Source organism: Lonchura striata, chromosome 6 (genome assembly GCF_050655825.1).
Source record: "Lonchura striata isolate lonStrDom1 chromosome 6, ASM5065582v1, whole genome shotgun sequence".
Classification (NCBI taxonomy): Eukaryota; Metazoa; Chordata; class Aves; order Passeriformes; family Estrildidae; genus Lonchura; species Lonchura striata.
In genome coordinates this window covers 1,663,267-1,682,999 of record NC_140708.1, presented here as the reverse complement: position 1 = coordinate 1,682,999, position 19,733 = coordinate 1,663,267, and the positions used below count along the sequence as shown (strand labels likewise).

The 19,733-nt window shown below is 41.4% G+C and overlaps 1 long non-coding RNA gene across 1 annotated transcript in view; it reads right to left on the bottom strand.

Annotated features, from left to right (window-relative positions):
* The window catches only part of LOC144246624 (uncharacterized), a 33,186-nt gene that overhangs the window by 7,487 nt on the left and 5,966 nt on the right, over window positions 1-19,733 (bottom strand). Inside the window, exon 3 of the long non-coding RNA XR_014956356.1 lies at window positions 1,526-1,690. This is a non-coding gene — a long non-coding RNA (uncharacterized LOC144246624). The remainder of the gene's footprint in view (window positions 1-1,525; window positions 1,691-19,733) is intronic.

Genomic DNA, 19,733 nt, shown 5'->3' with positions numbered 1-19,733 from the left:
CTAGAAATAGGGAAAGAGAAACATCTGAGTTTGGGATTACTTCAAGTGAGTTTGTGTCCATACTAAATAATTTTTTTGTGTGTTATAACAGCTAGGTATACTTCTATCCTTTTTGCAATGCCAGCATGAATTGGAGGAATGAAAGACTTGAGATGTGCAAAAATTTTCCTGAAGAAAAATATATACACATATAACAAAGCATACGACCCAAAATGTTATAAAATTAAATAATTTTTAAAAAATCATTACTGAGCATAAGTAAGCTTCCTCCTCCATACACAGCATCCTTTTAAATCTTAACCTTTTTACAAATAATTTTGAAGTAGGTGTATGTAGGAAGAAGTAAAATACATTTGCATTTGTCTGCATATGCCTAGCAGAAACGGGAAATTATTTACTTTAACTGATCTACTAATTATCTGCAAAAATAATAAAACTCATGTTTTATACAAATAAAACATACCCATACAAATTCCCCAAAGTAATTTTCTAGGGCTTAGGCCAGTTATAAGCTCATTAGCATTTGTCTTCAGTCTCATAAAGCTAAGGTGATAGGTAAGAAGAAGAAGAAAAAAAAAGACAAAGAAATCAGTAAAGACAAAAATTTTCTTAGATGTGTGTTGGACTTGTTCTGTCAAATTATTAATAATGCTGTGCCTTCTTGTTCCCTTCCTCCCTGTCTCTCCAGTAATTGTCATAACTGTTGATCATTTCTGTGGGAAGTCTAATGATGACAGAAATTATCTACAAAATCCTTTAGACCTGATGCATGAGAAGCAAAATGAATACTGTGTAATAAAACTTGGTTTTCAGAGAATTCATAAAAAAAAATTAAAGGTTTTAATATTTATTTTCCAGTATATATGCAACTAGGAGGAGAAGGTTAGCATTTGGTAAAAACCACAGAATATAAAAAGTTACAAAAAAAATCAAAAGTTTAACTTAATAATATATTTACACTAGTTTTTATTTTACTTTAATAGATTTGTCAGTTTGCAGCAATCATGTGCCAGTTTGGAAGTACCTGTCTTACTTGCTTAGGCTAACTGACTAGCTGTCTCTAGATAGTGCCTGGCAGGAGTGAATAATTTTCACATTGTTTGATTTCAGTCTCTTAATACAACATAACATGTTATTTCCCTTTGCAAATGAAACACATTTAAAATTTAGGCCTAATCACAGAACATTCAACTCTGAGGAATTTTTGATGCCCCAAAATGTTTTTATCTGCATAGCAGTTCTCTCTATAATTCTGTGGTATAAAATACCATGTTAGTAAGGAGATAAACCCCAATGGATTTGCTAAACCAAACAGCAAAACCTTATCTTTGCCTGAGTACAGTATATGGGGGGAAAAAGGGGGGGGGGGGGGGGGGGCAGGAGGGGAACATAAACATAGTTTAAAAAATTGAAAATAAATCTCATTGTGTGTCACAGAATATTGCAGGTGGCATCTTAGTAGCTGACAACACAGCATGCAAAATGAGTGATTTGCTTTACAAAGGTCTGCAAAAAAGAAATATACCTCATCTGAAGTTTGGAAGCTTCCCACATTTTTATATTTAGAAACCCAAAAAGAGTCATATTTTGCTTATTAGCTGGAAGTAAATACCATTAAAAGCACAATTTCATAGCTTTCTCCATTTAGAATCAGAGGTAAAAGGTTTTGCAACATAACACGTTCTTTAACCTGAAAAAAAAGAGCAAAGTATAGCTGCCAATGAGGTTCAAAATGCCGAGTGACTTTAACACTTCCCAATCAGGATTTGTTGAGACCGAGGCCAGTATATGATTTTCTCTTCTCAGATATTTAGTTGACTGAATAATTTATTCTTAAATCTCTCTACCTGATAAGTGAGAATTGTTTTTAAGATTTCTGAGAGAGACAGGACATGTTTTTTATTTAGAGTGAAGGGTTGAGCTACCCTCATGACAAGGCCCCTGATAAACAGCCTTAGTGGGGCCTGGAAGTCTTGATGCAGCAAGAAGATAGTGTGGCACAGTTAGAAATTATGTTAAGCTGATGTCCTAGTTTAGGGCAAATTTGGGGGAAACCCTCTGGAAGGAGCCCCCAGAAAATAGACCCCCATGGCCCCTCCCCCACCCACCTGGTTCGGGAAAAAAAAATTTCTCCTGTTCATTTAACAAACAAAGCACTCCCCAGAACCAAAGTAAATAACAACACCAGATGACAAAACTCTTTCACCACTCTGAAGAGATGACGAATCCAGAAAGTCTTTCCTGGGAGTGGTCGCCCAGGTCTGGGCGCTGGGGATTGCTCTGGGCACTGGGGATGGCTGCTGCAGATCACAGAGCGCAGGCTCTGGGTGTTCCTCGGTGTTTCCAGGTCCCAGTCTGGAGCAGGTTGGATGATATTCAGGAAAAGGAAAGGACAAGAAACAGTCCAGGGAAAGATAGGACTGCTTAGCTAAACTAACTAGGAAGCAAAGGCAAAAGCAGAAGCAAGCAAAGCAAGCCAAGCAAGCAAACAAGCCAGCACCAGCCTTTTCTAGACAGCAGACCATGGGGGGACGTGAGCTGGCTGATAACAAGGCAAAACAAACCTTCACTTTCAGAGTCAGTTCTGAAAGCACAGAACAGAATATCAAACATAAACAGAACACACGATTGGAGATACAAACACCATAACGTCACCCTAGGACAGGTGACCACAAAGTAATGAGCTGAGTATGAATTAGAGAAGAGCTGCAGTGTGAAAAGCCTGACCACCTTAAGGCAAAAGTAAACAATGTTTGCTAACCAATTATATGGTACTCACAATGTGTAACCTATGTTGAAGTGTATATAAACTGCCATCTTTTAGAGAATAAACGGAGAACGTAGCTTTAACCATATTAGCTTGATCTGTGTTTGTCCAGTCCAGCTCCCCTCAGATTATAAGAAGTCCCTAGCTTCTGAGAATTATTGTGCTTCTGTTGGTCTTCCCAAGTCTGTAGAATTCAAGTAATGACCGACAGAGTCCATAGGGATATCTATGCATTTATCAAGAGATAGACAATGGGTAAATTACTGTGGACAGAACAAGATCTCCCCAATCTGTGGCCATTCTTAAATGAACTAAAATTCAGTCATTTAAAGGAAACAAATGCTTGCATATATTTAATATATTTTCCTTTCCAGACATGGAAGAATTTAAATGCTGTAAAGGAACCTCTCCTTCTTTCTAAGTGAGCACTTCTCTTTCCTGCACACTTGGGAAAGTCAATCAGAATGGCACACCTGGTTAGTTTAACAGTGTCAATCCCTTATTCCGGAACTTACTTACAGAGTTAATAAAGATAAATCATATCTACATCCACACAAAAATTTAGTGCAGGTAAACAATGAGTTTTAAATTCACCCTCCAATTAATTCAGGTTGATTTTACCAAGTGTCCCTGAAGATAGTGGAATTGTTATAAATCCCAGTTAAGAACCTGATCGTCTGATGTTTTCAGCTTATAGTGAAAAATATGTTTAGGCAAAAATGTCATGGCTTGTTATTTTGATTGAGGGCTGAGTGTTAAACTTTTGAGGGTAAAAAAAAAAAAAAAACAAACAAAAAAACCCAAACAAAAAACACCAACAAAAAGAAAGGCAAATCAAATCTATCTAAGACTACGAGACAATTTGAGAACATCTGAACATTACCCTTACTTTATTTCTGTTTGCTTTTCCTTGTTTTTTAAATCAGAATTTTCTTTAATCTCATGGAAAATAAATACTGGTCTATTTAAGAGAGGTCTTGAGTGTTTGCCACTCACTTGAGCTCTATAGACTACACACTAGAAATGAAAGATAGGAGTATTAGGAAAATTTAAATTCTAGAGTTCAATTGTTGTACAAATATTCCTTTGCTTATGTCAATTATTTGAATTAGAAGAAACAATACTCATTTTGATTTCTTATGTACCCTTTCCCTCCTGTTGAAAAATCAATATTTCTGTCAGATACCATCATGTAAAAATAAATATTAAATACTGTTTTCATATAGGATTCAATATTTTACTTACTAACTTGGGAACATGAAGACATATAAGGGTAAACTCCCAACTTACTTGCAGATGAAACTGAAAAAGAGGTTTCTTTGCTAATTTTGTAGGTATGCTGTAATTTAATTATTTAAATATGTAGGGGAAGATGGAGTTGTACATATATCTAGCTCACATTTAAATACAGAGGGTATAATTCTAAATTCACCCAGGATTAATAATCCAGTTGTCACTTTGTTTCATCCGCAATATAGAAGCAGATTTCTGTTTGAGAGAGAAAAAGAATAATTGCATCTGTATAGCACAGGTGATGCCAGAAGACAAGCAAGGGGTTGGATAAGCAAGAGGCTGGAAGAAAAGTAATGAGGCTGTGATATCACAAGAGAGTTTCCCATCCAAGGGATAGGGTTAGGATTAGGGTTAGGGCTAGGGTTTTGGATTAGGGTTAGGGTTACCATTAGGGTTAGGTTTAGGTTTAGGGTTAGGAAAAGGGTTAGGCTTAAGGTTAGGTTTAGGTTGAGGGTTAGGTATAGGGTTTCGGTTCAGGTTTAGGGTTACGGTTAGGTTTAGGGTATGGGATAGGTGTAGGGTTGGCTTTACAGTTAGGGTTAGGGTTAGGATTAGGTTTAATTTTAGTTTTTGAGTAAGGAATAGAGTTAGGCTTAGTGTTAGGCTTATGGTAAATCTCAGGTTTAAGGTAAGAGTGAGGTTCCGGTTTGGCTCAGGTTTAGAGTTACGGTTCGTTTTAGTCATTAGCTTTCGGGTTAGGTGTATGAATCGGGTAAGGGGTAGTCTTAACATCAGTGTTGGGTTTAGGATTAGGGTTAGATTTAGGATTAGGGGTAGGTTTAGTTTTAGGTTTAGGGTAAGGGTTAGAATTAGCGTTGAGGTTAGTGGTAGGGTGAAGTTTAAATTTAGGGTTTGGATTAGGATTAGGTTTAGTTTTATGGTTAGTTTTAGGCTGTAGTTAGGGTTAGGGTTAGAGTTACCGTTAGGGTTAAGATTACAGTTAGGGTTTAATTTAGGTTTAGAGTTATGGTTAGGTTTATGTTTAGGGTTAATGCTAGGTTTAGGGTTAGGTTTAGGGTCAGGGTTATGTTTAGGTTTTAGTTTTATGATAGGATTATTGTTGTGTTTACCTTTATGGTCGGAGTTTGGTTTATGTTTAGTTTCAGGTTTAGGGTTCGTTTTAGGCTTAGCCTTAAATTTAGGCTTAGGCATAGGCTCTGCGTTCAGTTTAGGGTTGGGATTATGGTTTGGGTTCAGGTTATGTTTGGGTTTAATTTAGCGATATGTTTATGTTAGGTTATGTTTTGGGTTAGAGTTAGGGTTAGGGTTAGCGTTTGGGTTAGCGTTAGCGTTAAGTTTAGGGTTATGGCTTATGGGTTATGGGTTAGGGTTAGGGTTAGGGCTATGGTTAGGGTTAGGGTTAGTTTTAAGGGTTAGGGTTAGTGTTAAGAGTTAGGGTTAGTGTTAGTGTTAGGGTTAGGGTTAGGGTTAGGGTTAGTCTTAGGTTTTTGGTTTTGTTTAGGAATAGGGTTTGGCTTCTGTTTAGGACGAGTGTTTGGTTTACATTTAGGTCCAGATTTAGGGTTAGGTTTAGTCTTAGTCTTCTGCCTATGCTTTGGGTTCAACTTAATGTTTGGATTAGGGTTACTTATAGGTTTAGGGTTGGGGTTAGGGTTGTGGTTTAGAATTATGGTTAGGGTTGGTGTTAAGGTTAGGGCTAGGGTTAGGTTTGGGTTAGCATTAGGGTTAGGTTTTGGTTTAGGGTTAGGCTTAGGGTTAGTTTTGGCGTTAGGGTTGGGATTAGGGTTTTTGATAGACTTTGGTTTAGGATTAGTTTTAATTTTAATATTAGTGTTAGGGTGAGGATTAGGGTTTGTTTTAGTTTTAGTGTTAGGCTTAGTCTCAGGTCTAGGTTTAGGCTTATATTCAGGTTCAGTCTTAGGTTTAGGCTTAGGGTTAGGTTTTCGTTTTGGGTGAGGAATAGGATTGGGTTTAGATTTAGGGTTATTGTTTGCTTTAGGCTTCAGTTCCAGTTTAGGGTTAGGTTTAGGCTTAGGCGTAGGCGTACGCTTATGCCTAGGTTTAGGGTTCATTTAGGGTTAGGAACAGGCTTTGTCTTCAGTTTAGGGTTAGGTTTAGGTTTGTGGTTAAGGTTAGGGTTTGGGTTAGTTTTAGAGTTAGGTTTAGGGTTAGGGTTGGGATTAGGTTTAGGCCAGGGTTATGGGTAGGGTTAGGGTCAGGATTAGGCTTACGTTTAGACTTCGGTTTAGGCTTAGATTTAGGCAGAGGCTTAGGTTTAGGGTTAGGCTGAAATTTAGGCATATGTTTTGGTTATATTGTGTTTGATAGTTCTCTGAAGGTGTCCTTCCCTATGATGGAAGTCGTAACATAGTCTGTTTTCAAGCTAGTGGCCCTATATAACGTAAAAATTCAGTTCCTTTGGGTGTCAATTGCTCATACAATTCATATTTGATGTCAATTCCTAGTTGTACCGTGTACCTGGAATGTTAATTATAACAGTAATTAACATAGTCTGTTTGTTCCTCTGGAACCTACAGGCTGAGAACATCTGAGGTGGGTTTATGTATGAAGTGTTTGACAACCAGGATCTGAATCATTAACAAATGAAAAAAATTAGCCTTTGCCCCTTTTAGCATAAAATTAATAATAAATTCCTAGCTCCTGAATAAAGTGCATTTTTATCTTTTGTTCAGTTGCTGAAACTGATGACAATTACTTTTTTTATGTATTCCTTGATAGTGTGATGTGCTTACTTAGATGGGCTGTAGGCAGTGCATCTGAATTCTGTGAACTGGGTGCAACAAAAAGAAACTGCAGAAAACCTGCTTAACGTAATACTAGATAATCTGTTAGTCTTTAAACATATCTTTTTAACTGACAGCAGTATTGTGCTCAGGATTGTAAAAATAAAATGGACAATACTTCTTAAAATAGAACCAGACTTTTTTGTTGTTTTTTAAATAAGGTTTCATTTGCCTGTTTCTTCCATGATGTACTTAACAATTCTGCTCCATTGGTAGATAAAAGAGTAGTTGCAAAAAAGGCCTCCAGGCCATAGGGTTCTTCTTTCTGTACCTATCATCCTCACATATACTTTAAATATGATGCCATTACAACTGTTTTCTGGTTTTCAACTTTCAGAGAAAGAGTCTAAGAAACATGGTTGGTGGACTTAATTGGCACAAGCTGCTTCACTGGCTTTGGATTACACAACTTAAAATTTATGGGAAAAAAAAATTGTAATCTTAACCAGAGATTATTATAGCTCCAGGAATAGGTTCTGTCTGTCATTTAATACCTACATTTTACAGAGCAAAGAACACTTCCTCCTTGAGTTTGTCTCATTAGATAAAAATAATGTCTATGAAGGATATTCTGTTTCAAAATTCATCTTTGAAGCCATCAGATCCAGAAGTTTCTCCTTTTCCACTCAATTTTTTTCTGCTAATGTAAATATTTTCATGCTGTTGTAATTAAAAATCTACACTAAGTAAACAGATAGCTTTGCCAAATATTTTTTTAAGTGCAAATTGTAATTGGGATTTCCAGGGCCAAGCTTAAATACATAGACAAGAAAACTGCATTTCTCAGGAAGAGTTCCACTTCATTAGACAACTAGGTTGTTTCTTGCTGGAAGCAATTAAAAAATGTAGCTTCACACCTCCCTCTACTAAAAAAAAAAAAAAAAAAAAAAAAAAACAAAAAAAAAAACCAAAAAAAAAAACCCCAAAAACAAAGCAAACAATTGTACCAGCAATGTGTTTCCTTTTCTTGCCTTTTTTCCCTGGTAATCACGTGTGCTGAAGAGTCTTAACTTCACAAACCATTTCAGACTGTGCAGTAGAAAATGAACCATGAATGATGTTTTGAACATCAGTTTTTGAACACCCTGGGTTCACTGATGATAATTGCTTTAGTTTTGGCTACGTTAAAAGCAGTAGCATTAAAATACCTAAATTAAACTATATTAAATTAATACTGGACTTTAAAAAACAGATCCCATTGTGACTGATAATGGATGTTAATTTAATATATCTTTGGAAACCAGGAGTAGGAAACTATTCAGAGATCTCTCAAGAAGTATACGCTTTCTGAATGCAGCACTAAAGCAAAGCCTACATGCACATAAAGCTTATATAGAAATTAACCATTTACAGCTGTCCTGCTGAAAATAAGACTCTGCCCCACACTCCTCCTCTAATTTTTGCATGTCTGATACTAGCCAAAGGCACTTTGAGAGTGTTTAGCTGTGAAAATTTGACAATGGTGAATCACTTTTGTACAGTTTTTATTTTAAAATGCTAGTGTATTGCTGATAGCAGAGTGCTTTGGACACTGCCAGTCCCTCCTTTCCCAAAGGAGTTATCCTGTATAACTGTTGTTGGAGAAGCTATCTGAGAAACCACACTTGAGATACTCATTAGGTATCTTTTACAGAAAGTGAGGGTTATTATTTTATGGACAGTTCTGAACTATACCAAAATCCAGATTGCACATTTTAAGGCAGACATGAACTGCAAACACTGACTTCTGTAGCTGTTAAATAATGCAAAAGAGAAATTTGCTTTCTAATTTGTAGATCTGAATTCAGAAGAGTGCCTTTTGAGCTCATCAGTGCATTCAAAATTTGGGACTAAAACAATAATTTTTTAAAAAGAGTTAAAGAGACGGACAAAAAAAGTTATTGAATTTTCTTTTAAATTGCTTATCAATATTTGATTGCTTTCCAAAAGTTTGTCATATAATTAGTGATGAATAATTAGAAATCTTTGCAAATTACCTGTAAGAACAGTGTCTATCAAAAAGTTGCAGTTGAGGAAGATCTTCATTAGAGAAATAAATAATTTAAAATTCTGGGAAATCAGTTTACTGTGGCACATACTTAACTTTGCTAATAGAGAAGGAAACACACATGGCATCAGTTTTACTTCAGAGGGAGGAATGGTACAGATATTTACCAAATCCAGTCAATATGATGCAAAAATAATTTCACATAGTTTTGTATTTGACTCTACCACAACAATTATTTAAATGATTTTCACATGTCAAATAATGACCTAATTTGTGTAGAACTGTTTCAAAGAATGTGGAAAATAGTCTTGACTAAATTTGCAATAGTGACATGGTCCTTAGTTCTTTAGAGACATTGAGCACTCATAGTACTTGAAACATTACTGAGGAGTGTAAGAGTACTGAAAGTAAATTACAATCCTGTTACTTTGTGAAGCTGCACTTCAAAGGAAGATGTGCATTCAAGAGTATCATCATGGAAACAATCTAAAACGACTGTAACGAGCAGCAGCAGAAGTTGTCAAGTGCTGGGAATAAGGTTCTCCACTACCCTCCCTCCTTCCTGTCCATTGCTCCTCTCTCCCAGTCATCCCCACTACAATTCCTGCCTGCCTTCTGCTTGCCATTCCTATCTGCACACCTCTGTCTTTGCTGCTCCTGATGTCACTGACTCCAGCCATGCACTGGACGTGGCAGACATCCTCTAGTTTAACACTAGAGGATGCTCTGGGCACCTGGGGGTTCTGAACATGTGGAGAAGCCTGAGGGACTCCCCAGGGACTCCCCAGAGCCCAGAGCAGATCTTTGTTCAGTGCACACCCACCCTGACCACAGCGTTTCAGCAGGAACTGATCATGTCTGTGTACCCAACTGCATCACACATGGTTTGCTCCTCAGAAGAAGCTGCCAAATTACAAAACAGGCACTCATGGTAAATCCATCTACAGAATACATATTAGCAGTTACCTGACTTGCTGTAAGCTAGTGTTTGCTAAGGTACTAAGTTGTATTATTTGTTATAATAGCCAATCCTATTTGTTTGCTTATTTAAAGTTAAATTCTACCATGGAACAAACATTAAATACATTGTTAGGCCAGGTGCTGTTAGTTGCTACTCACATTTGAACTTTTTCTTGTTTTACTAGGACTGCCTATCAAGATACTTTATCTTAGAATTTGAACTAAAAGGAAAAGAGAGGAAGTGGTACATCAAATATGTCTGAATCTGTAGCAAAAGCCTTAGAAAAAAGCAAAGATATACTCAAACCATACCACTGAAGCATGGTCACCTTTTACATTTACAAGAGGAATGTCAATAATACAAGATACTTGTATAAACTGACATTGGAAATCATTGCTGGATTTATTTTTACTTATCTCTTATTACTATAATATATACACGTATGCATTTCATGAACAAAAAACCAAAATGTTTTTAATTCTTTCCTATTTTAGTAAAACATGAGACTTCTTCCAGGGCAATACAGCCTAATAATGGGAAGACAGTTAATGAAGGAGAAGCAATTTAAAAAGGAAGTGGTCTGTAATGTCTGAAACAAATGCAGACATCAATCTAGCAGGGCACTTAAACTTAGAAGTACTTCACTGAATCAGGGGTTTAGGATGATAATTTAAATTATTGCAATTCAGAGTAGTGTAATTCATAATTAGTAAGTACCTACTTACAAAGACAGTGATAAAATTAAGAACATTCAGTGGCAATTTTTATTAATAATTTCTTGGTTTTCGCATTGTAATACAAATCAAATTTCAACTTGGGTCAATTCTTTAAGGATGGCATGCTAAATGCTTTAAGGGACCGCGATCTGAAAAAGACACAGCTCTATTGCCTTGGGTGCATGAATTAATTTTTGTGATGCTCATTACTTATCTGTTCCATGGCTTTATATCGCATAGGGAGAGTTTTAAAAATATAAACATATGCACATATGCTCCCTCATTAATCAGCTAGATTGTAAAATACTTTGAAAACATAAGAAATGTAAGTAAGATATGATAAAGGAGATATGATCTACCAATTCACTGGAATGTTAAGGAAAAAGCTGCCTTTTTCCCATTTTCTCTTCCTCTCCCACTTAATCCCCAGAGGTCCAGTTCAGACCAGAGCCATTGACAGTAATAAGTACCAGAATTTAAGAAATAGTTTATTGATGTCTATTATGTAAAAACAAAATCAAACAATCCCTCCCTATTTATTTCGCATATATCTGCAGAATTATTCATTCAGAGAAATAATTATTTTGATGGACACGAACTGCAGCTTTCCTTGATGCCCTTTAGAAATCTAATAGCCTGCAGCTTACATCCTTCAGGTGAACTGCTCCAAGAAGCTTGTAGTGTTCAGATCTATATGCAGAGCAGACTTCCCTGAAATCCTCAGTAAGCCACACAGAAAATAAAGTTTAGTGGGATGGGAAGGGAGTGGCAGGGGAAAAGGTAAAAGTCCAGTAACGTGAAAGTAGCTAGCAGCCAGGATTTTATCCCAAACATTCATGCTGTGCCAACAGGAAGACTACCCATTTCATTTATCAGAAAGAGTAACAGCTTCATAAACCAGCCACAACAGCAATGCTAACATTAAATCTGTTATGTTTCCAGTATTAAAGCAATTAGAAATGAAATATCACCTGTTCTTGCCCAAACCTAGCAGCCTCTCTCTGATCAAACAGTGTCCTGGGTTACAACATGGGGTGTAACTGAGGTTTATATTCTACCACCACCTACATTACCTTCTGATGAACTGTTAAGGTGGGTGGAGCATTGTTTCTCTATCTTTGCCATGACTCAAGCATGGTAACTCCTTCTGGGGAAACAGCAGCCACCCTGAGGGGTCGGTCATCTCTGCTAATGGGACATCAAGGACTCCCCAGCATGACTCACAGAATCACATCAGCCCACTGGGAAATTCTCCCACCCTAAGGGAGGTACTGAACACTCCTTCCTCTACATAACCTGGGGTTTGGGACAGATACACTGCTGCATCCCCAAGAACCACAAGAACTCTCCACCACCACCACCACCACTGGACCTCAGAGAAGGACCAGACCTTCCCATAGGCTCACTGCTTCGACAAGACCACATCCAATGGGACTGCTACCACCATTTGGACTGCTATCACCACGCTGACCAACAGGGTATCAGGTCATGTTCTGACTTTGTCAGTTTAAACCAGTGTTTCTGTACTATTGCCATTATTGTAATTTTCCTATTAAATTGTAGCCCTGACTTGAAATCTTTCACATAGCACTCACATAGCACTTGTGTGGGGTTCATTCTCTCCACTGTTTACCTTCCACTCAGCACAAGCAGATACTTAAAAAACTTTCCAGACTATATGTCCTAGGTTGACTGTATGATGCTGTCCTGGGTTGTAAGATAAGCTTGTATTCTATTTGCCATCTGTTGAAGGTTGGGCAGATTTGTTATCTCTCAAGAACAATGGTTTGCTCGAAGAGGTAATGGTTTGTTAATGGGCCATTGACTGATTCAATTCAGGGCTGGTAACGTAACACCATCCCATTGTGAGGTGCTCCACCCAGAGGGGGAAGCCAAGCACTCTTTTATTGGATAAAAGGGGTACCTTTTGGGGGACACAGCAGCTCTCTCTCTACGGGATTCCCAGAGAAGCAGCTCTCTCTCTTCGCGGGATTCCCCGAGAAGCAGCTCCTTCGGCGGAATTCCCAGAGAAGCGGCTGGAGCGCAGTGAGGCAGCGGCGGCGGAGCTCAGAGGCAACCCCGGCGCAGAGGAAGACCGGCCCCACTGCCACCAGATCTTCAGAGAAAACTATACCCTTCTAAAGATCACCACTTCAGCTGCAATTCATCAGCCACTGCAAGAGGAGCAGCTATCATTCCAACCGGACTGCTACCAACACCCCGAATCCTCAGGTTGTGGACTTTATCACTAGTTTTGTTTGTACTGATTGCATTTGCCTTTTTTTAAATTGTTGTCTAGTTTTCTCCTAGTAAAGAATTGTTACTCCCATTCCCATATCTTTGCCTGAGAGCCTTTTAATTTAAAAATCTGGGTAATTCGGAGGGAGGGGGGTTTACCTTCTCCATTGCACAGGAGGCTTTGCCCTCTTTCACAGACTCCTGTCTTGTCAAACCAAGACAGATGCCTTTATCCCCAATCGTCTGCCCTGTTTATGCTGAATAATAAGTTCTACACCTTTAAGACTTGTTCCAGGAGTGAAGGTGGGCGGGGGGGAGAAGCGTGGAGTTTGTTTTCAAGAACTGCACTCCCTCCTCCACATTCCTGCTCCTGGACTTGAAATGAACAGGTTTTATGTCTTTATTAGTGTTCAGCTCTTTATTAAAAAGTCAGCTTGGCAGGGGGGTGTTTGTAGCTTCTTCCAGTAGCTGAAGGGCGTGAAGTCGTGCAGAATCTGTCCCTGGAGTCTCTGTGGCACGCTGGTAGCCGGAGATGAAGAGGTGTCCAGTCTGTATCTGCAGTCCCAACCAGCAGACCATCCTCTCTCCTTTCCTCCTGGCACACTGGTAGCCGAATGGTGGGGGGATGTGCAGAGCCTGCTGCCGAGATCCAGCAGCAGATATCCCTCTCCTGCCCTCCTGGTAACACCAGGTAGAGTGTCTGATTCCTTGTGCCTGCTTCTCACAGCCCAGTCCAATCTGGTCCTCTGCAGGTTATAGTGACAGGTTAAACACAGACTAGGGATGGGGTTCCCTTTTCCCCAACCAACACACCCATCCAGCCCCCTCTACTGTGCCCCTCTTTTTCATTTTGGGGTGTTTTTCATCCCCAAAACCCCCTCCCATGATTCCACTGGCTTATTTTGCATCCTAGTCCTAGTTTGGGTGGGGGTGTAGGTGATTCCCAGGAGCGATTAGCTAATTAACATTTCAATGTCAGTACTTAGGTCGAGCCAAGTGTCCCAGCCAGGCTGTTTTGTTCATAACAGACTGAGTTGTCTGCGGACGGACAGACAACAAGACAGAGCTCTCCTTTGTGTTTTTTCTAGTTAGTTTTAGCTAGCTGAGGCAAAGAAGTTCCCTGGACTGTGGTTTTTTTCCTTTCTCTGGACCTGCTCTGGGCTGAACACCAGCAGAGCAGCAGCAGCAGCACCTGTGGCCCAGCGGGCCAGGCCTGGGCCACGGCATTTCCAGCGCTGGAGGGACTGGGCAGAGACTGAGTGAGCCCAGCTGCAACCCGGGGGATTTTTCTGAGTTTGTCTCTCTCTTGGAGAGGCAAGAAGTTTTATTGTTTAATATTGTTTAAGTTTGCTTGTTTAATAAACAGGTTTTTTCCACTTTTTCTCCAAAGAGGCATCTTTCCTGAACTGGTTGGGGGGAGGGGCCAATTGAATCTGCTTTCCTGAAGGAACCCTTTTGGGGTTCTTTCCCCAAATTTGCCCTGAACCAGGACAATTACATTTAATGGCGCCCAATGTGAGGCTCGAAAAAAAAAAAAACAAAAGTGGAAAAAAACTTTATTCCTTGACTGATTGGATGTTGGTTGTGCTTATTTTGTAGTGGATTAAAGCAGTCAGTAGCCATGTTGCTTACATTCATAATGTCTCTTGGGGTGGAAGCCTTCATGTGGTTCTGGTCTCTAGGCTTTTTTGAGGTTCTAGTACTTTTCTGGTCACTAGGATTCTTGTCCCTTACACGTAGTTTTTACAGTAGAAGAGCACGGATTAAAATAGCTATTGGGCTGGGCTTGGTGATAGTGATTTATAAGGCGCTTGTAAAGATACTGGAGTCTCTTCAAGATATATATAGTTTCTGGTTTTTTCATCCTACCCTGCATCCTAGTTCCAGTTGTATGTTCTGGGGGTTTATTAGTAATTGCACCTGGTTTGTTAGATGAGGAGCAGGGCATGAGGTTTTCCAGCCTCTCCTTTCCTTCTTTTTTGAATCTGTTATGTCACATTTTGAGAATGTTCCATTTCCCCTGAATGTTAAAGAGACCATCTTTCTAGTATTTATTCTGGTAAACTTCCTTTATACAGCTGTCTTGGTTCGACAAGACAGGAGTCTGTGAAAGAGGGCAAAGCCTCCTGTGCAATGGAGAACGGCAAACCCCCCTCCCTCTGAATTACCAGGATCTTTAAATTAAAAGGCTCTCAGGCAAAGATATGGGAGTGGGAGTAACAATTCTTTACTAGGAGAAAACTAGACAACAATTTAAAAAAAGGCAAATGCAATCGGTACAAACAAAACCAGTGAAAGAAAAAGTCCAGAACCTGAGGGATGCCAGTATCAGTTCTGCTGGGACAATTGCTTCCCTTGCAATAGTTGATGAGTTGCAGCTGAAGTGGTGATCTTTAGAAGGGTATAGTTTTCCTCTGAAGATCTGGTGGCAGTGGGGCCGGTCTTCCTCTGCGCCGGGGTTGCCTCTGAGCTCCGCCGCCGTCGGCTCAGCGCGCGCCGGCTGCTTCGCTGTGAGTGCCGCCGAAGAGAGAGCGAGAGAGAGCTGCTTCCCCAGGAATCCCGCGAAGAGAGAGAGAGCTGCTTCTCTCGGAATCCCGCGAAGAGAGAGAGAGCTGCTTCTCTCGGAGTCCCGCCCAGAGAGCTGCCTCCTCTCCCCAAAAAGCTACCCCTTTAAACAACAATAGAGTGCTTGGCTTCCCCCCTCTGGGTGGGACCCCTCACGGTGTTACATTTACCAGCCCTTCATTGAATCAGTCAATGGTGTATAAACAAACCATTGCCTCTACAGGGCAAAACCATTGTCTCTGAGAGAGATAACAAAAACCTGTCCAACCGGTTTTGCCTTCAACAGATGGCAAATGGAATACAAGCTTATCTTACAACCCAGGACAACAGCCTGCAGTTTCTCTAGAGTGAAGGCTGAGATGTCCAGAGGAGCTGATGAAACCCCTCACCCAGGTGTGGAAAATTCTGAGTGGTGTGGAGAATGGGAAAATATGGGCCAGACCCTGAAGGAATTTTCTGACCCTGCAGAGTGGGATTTTCCATGTGAACAAATTCAGAACCCAGCTGAGGTGGGGAAATACCTGAAAGAGAAGTGCCATGATGACTCTAATGAGAAAAGGATCATTGCAATAAGCTGGGCCTTGGCTTATGCTTATCGCACACTGCTAGATATTGTAGGCTGGCAGACAGAGGCAGGGGAGCAGGGAGATAAACCAGCAGCTATCCCAGCCACTCAGGCTGCAGACAACACCCCAGTTACTCAGGCTGTAGCTAAACCAGACAGTGAATCTAAACCACTGGCAGTCTCTGCGGGAAAGAAGAAAAGCAAAACTGACCAGCCAGGGACTGACTATGATGATCCAGGAGAAGGACCCTCAAAGCTAATTACTGACACAAAAGCCAGAGTTAGGACAACTGAGGCAGGATCAGAAGCCACTACTGAGTCCTATTCCCTGAAGGACCTTCGTGGACTAAGAAAGGATTACACTGGACAACCTGATGAGTCTATAATTAGTTGGTTGATCTGTCTTTGGGATGCTGCAGGGGAGGCTAAAATTCCGGATGGTAGTGAAGCGAGATATTTGGGATCCCTGTCACATGATCCTGTCATTGATCAAGGAATGATGAGTGGGGCTAACCCTCACAGCCTCTGGGCATGGGTTCTGGAAAGTGTAGCACAAAGATACCTGTGTGCAGATGATCTTTATATGCAGCAAACCCAGTGGAAGACTACAGAACAAGGAATTCAACGCTTGAGGGAAATGGCAGTGGCAGAGATTGTCTTCTCGGATGATTGTAGATACTGTAAATCCAGACTTGATACTGTGTACATCTGTGATGTGGCGAAAACTTGTAAGACTTGGGCCACATGAATACGCTTCTGCTGTAGCAATAATAAGCAAGATGACACTGAGGAGACTGTGCTCGATATGGCAAAGAAGCTCCAAGCATATGCAGATGCTGTACATGGCCCAACCCATGCCAGAATTGCAGCAGTGGAAACATGTCTGCAGAAACTAGGAGAGAAACTAGAAAACAAGATAGAGGAGACTCATAAGAAACTCAGGGAGGAGATGAAAGAGGGTTTTCTCCAAGTCTCAGCAATACAGATCAGAGGTCCTGGTACCCAACACAGATGTTCCCCAGATGGGGAAAGAAGGTACATCTCACGAGCTGAGCTGTGGTTCTTCCTGCACGATTGTGGAGAAAATATGAGGAAATGGGATGGGAAACCTACTGGTGCTCTGGCACAACGGGTGGGTGAATTGAAGGGAGGCAAGACTCCAAAAGGAAGTTTCACCAAAAGGGAAGCAGCTCCAGTGACCCATAATCAAACTGCCGTATATGATGATGATGACGATATTTTCGATCCCCTTGAAGGAACCTCCAAGACATATGCCCCAGGAAAAAAGGATAACCAGGCTTAGAGGGGCCCTGCCTCTAGCCAGGTAGAGGCTAGGGAAAACCGTATTTTTTGGACTGTGTGGATTCGTTGGCCTGGCACATCAGAACCACAAGTATATAAAGCTTTGGTTGACACTGGTGCACAGTGCACATTAATCCCATCAAAATATGTGGGGGCAGAACATGTTTCTATTGCTGGTGTGAGAGGGGGATCACAGGACTTTACTTCAGTGGAAGCTGAGATCAGCCTGACTGGAAACGAGTGGGAGAAACAGTCCATTGTGACTGGCAGAGAAGCCCCATGTATTTTAGGCATAGACTTCCTCCAAAGTGGGTATTTCAAAGACCCAAAGGGACTCAGGTGGGTATTTGGGATAGCAGCTGTAGAGAGAGAGGGCATCAAGCAATTGAACAGTTTACCTGGACTATCAGAAAACCCATCTTCAGTAGGACTCTTGAAGGTAGAAGAGCAACGAGTACTAATTGCCACCTCAACAGTGCACCGCCAGCAGTATCAAACGAATCGAGATGCCGTGATCCCCATCCACAAAATGATTCGTGAGCTGGAGAGCCAAGGGGTGGTCAGCAAAACCCACTCACCTTTCAACAGCCCCATCCGGCCTGTGCGTAAATTTGAAGGAGAATGGAGGCTGACAGTGGACTACCGTGCATTGAATGAAGTGACTCCACCACTGAGCGCTGCTGTGCCAGATATGCTGGAACTCCAGTACGAGCTGGAATCCAAGTCAGTGAAGTGGTACACCACTATTGACATTGCTAATGCATTTTTCTCCATTCCTCTGGCAGCAGAATGCAGGCCTCAGTTTGCTTTCACCTGGAGGGGCATGCAGTACATCTGGAACCAACTGCCCCAGGGGTGGAAACACAGCCCCACTATCTGCCATGGACTAACCCAGACTGCACCAAAAAAGGGTGAAGCTCCAGAACATCTACAGTATATTGATGATATCATTGTCTGGGGGAAGACAGCAGCAGAGGTGTTTGAGAAAGGAGAGAAAATCATCCAGATTCTCCTGAAAGATGGTTTTGCTATCAAGAAGAGCAAAGTCAAGGGACCTGCTCAAGAGATCCAGTTCCTGGGAGTGAAGTGGCAAGATGGACGGCATCAGATTCCTACAGATATCATCAACAAGATCACAGCGATGTCTCCACCAACCAGCAAGAAGGAAATACAAGCTTTCCTAGGTGCCATAGGTTTTTGGAGACTGCACATTCCCGAGTATAGCCAGATCGTGAGCCTTCTCTACTTGGTCACCTGCAAGAACACTTTCCACTGGGGCCCTGAACAGCAGCAAGCCTTCACCCAGATCAAGCAGGAGATCGCCCATGTGGTAGCCCTTGGCCCAGTCAGGACAGGACCAGATGTGAGGAATGTGCTGTATTCTGCAGCCGGGAGCCATGGTTTGTCCTGGAGCCTTTGGCAGAAGGTGCCTGATGAGACTCAAGGCCGACCACTGGGATTTTGGAGTTGGAGCTATAGAGGGTCTGAAGCCAACTATACTCCAACAGAGAAGGAAATTTTAGCAGCCTATGAAGGAGTCCAAGCCACCTCAGAGACGATCAGTACAGAAGCACAACTCCTCCTGGCACCCCGACTACCGGTGCTGGGGTGGATGTTCAAAGCAAAGGTTCCCTATACCCACCATGCCACCAATGCCACATGGAGCAAATGGATTGCCCTTATCACACAGCGTGCCCGGACTGGAAAACTGAATCACCGTGGGATTTTGGAGATAATTACAAACTGGTCTGAAGGTGAAAACTTTGGTCTACTGATGAAGAGGAAGAAGAAGTGACACATGCTGAAGAAGCGCCACCATATAACCAACTGCCAGCAGAAGAAACACATTATGCTCTTTTCACTGATGGATCTTGCCGCATTGTGGGAATGAAACGGAAATGGAAAGCAGCTGTATGGAGTCCCACACAATGGGTTGCAGAAGCTACTGAAGGAGAGGGTGGATCAAGTCAACTCACTGAACTCAAAGCCGTTCAACTGGCCCTGGACATTGCTGAAAGGGAGAAATGGCCGAAGCTCTACCTCTACACTGATTCATGGATGGTAGCCAGTGCTCTGTGGGGGTGGCTGGAGAGGTGGAAAAAAGCTAATTGGCAGCATAGAGGAAAACCAATTTGGGCTGCAGATGAGTGGAAAGACATTGCTACCAGGGTAGAGAAGCTACCTGGGAAAGTTCACCATGTAGATGCCCATGTTCCCAAGAGCAGAGCCAATAAGGAGCACCAAAACCACCAGCAGGTAGATCAGGCTGCAAAGATAGGGGTATCAAAGATAGACTTGGATTGGCAACACAAGGGGGAATTGTTCTTAGCATGATGGGCCCATGATGCCTCTGGCCATCAGGGTAGAGATGCCACTTTTAAGTGGGCACGAGACCGAGGGGTGGATTTAACCATAGACAGTATTTCTCAGGTTATCCATGACTGTGAGATGTGTGCTACCATTAAACAGGCCAAGAGAGTGAAGATTCTATGGTATGGTTGTCGATGGTCCAAGTACAGCTATGGGGAGGCCTGGCAGATTGACTACATCACACTGCCCCAGACACGCCACGGC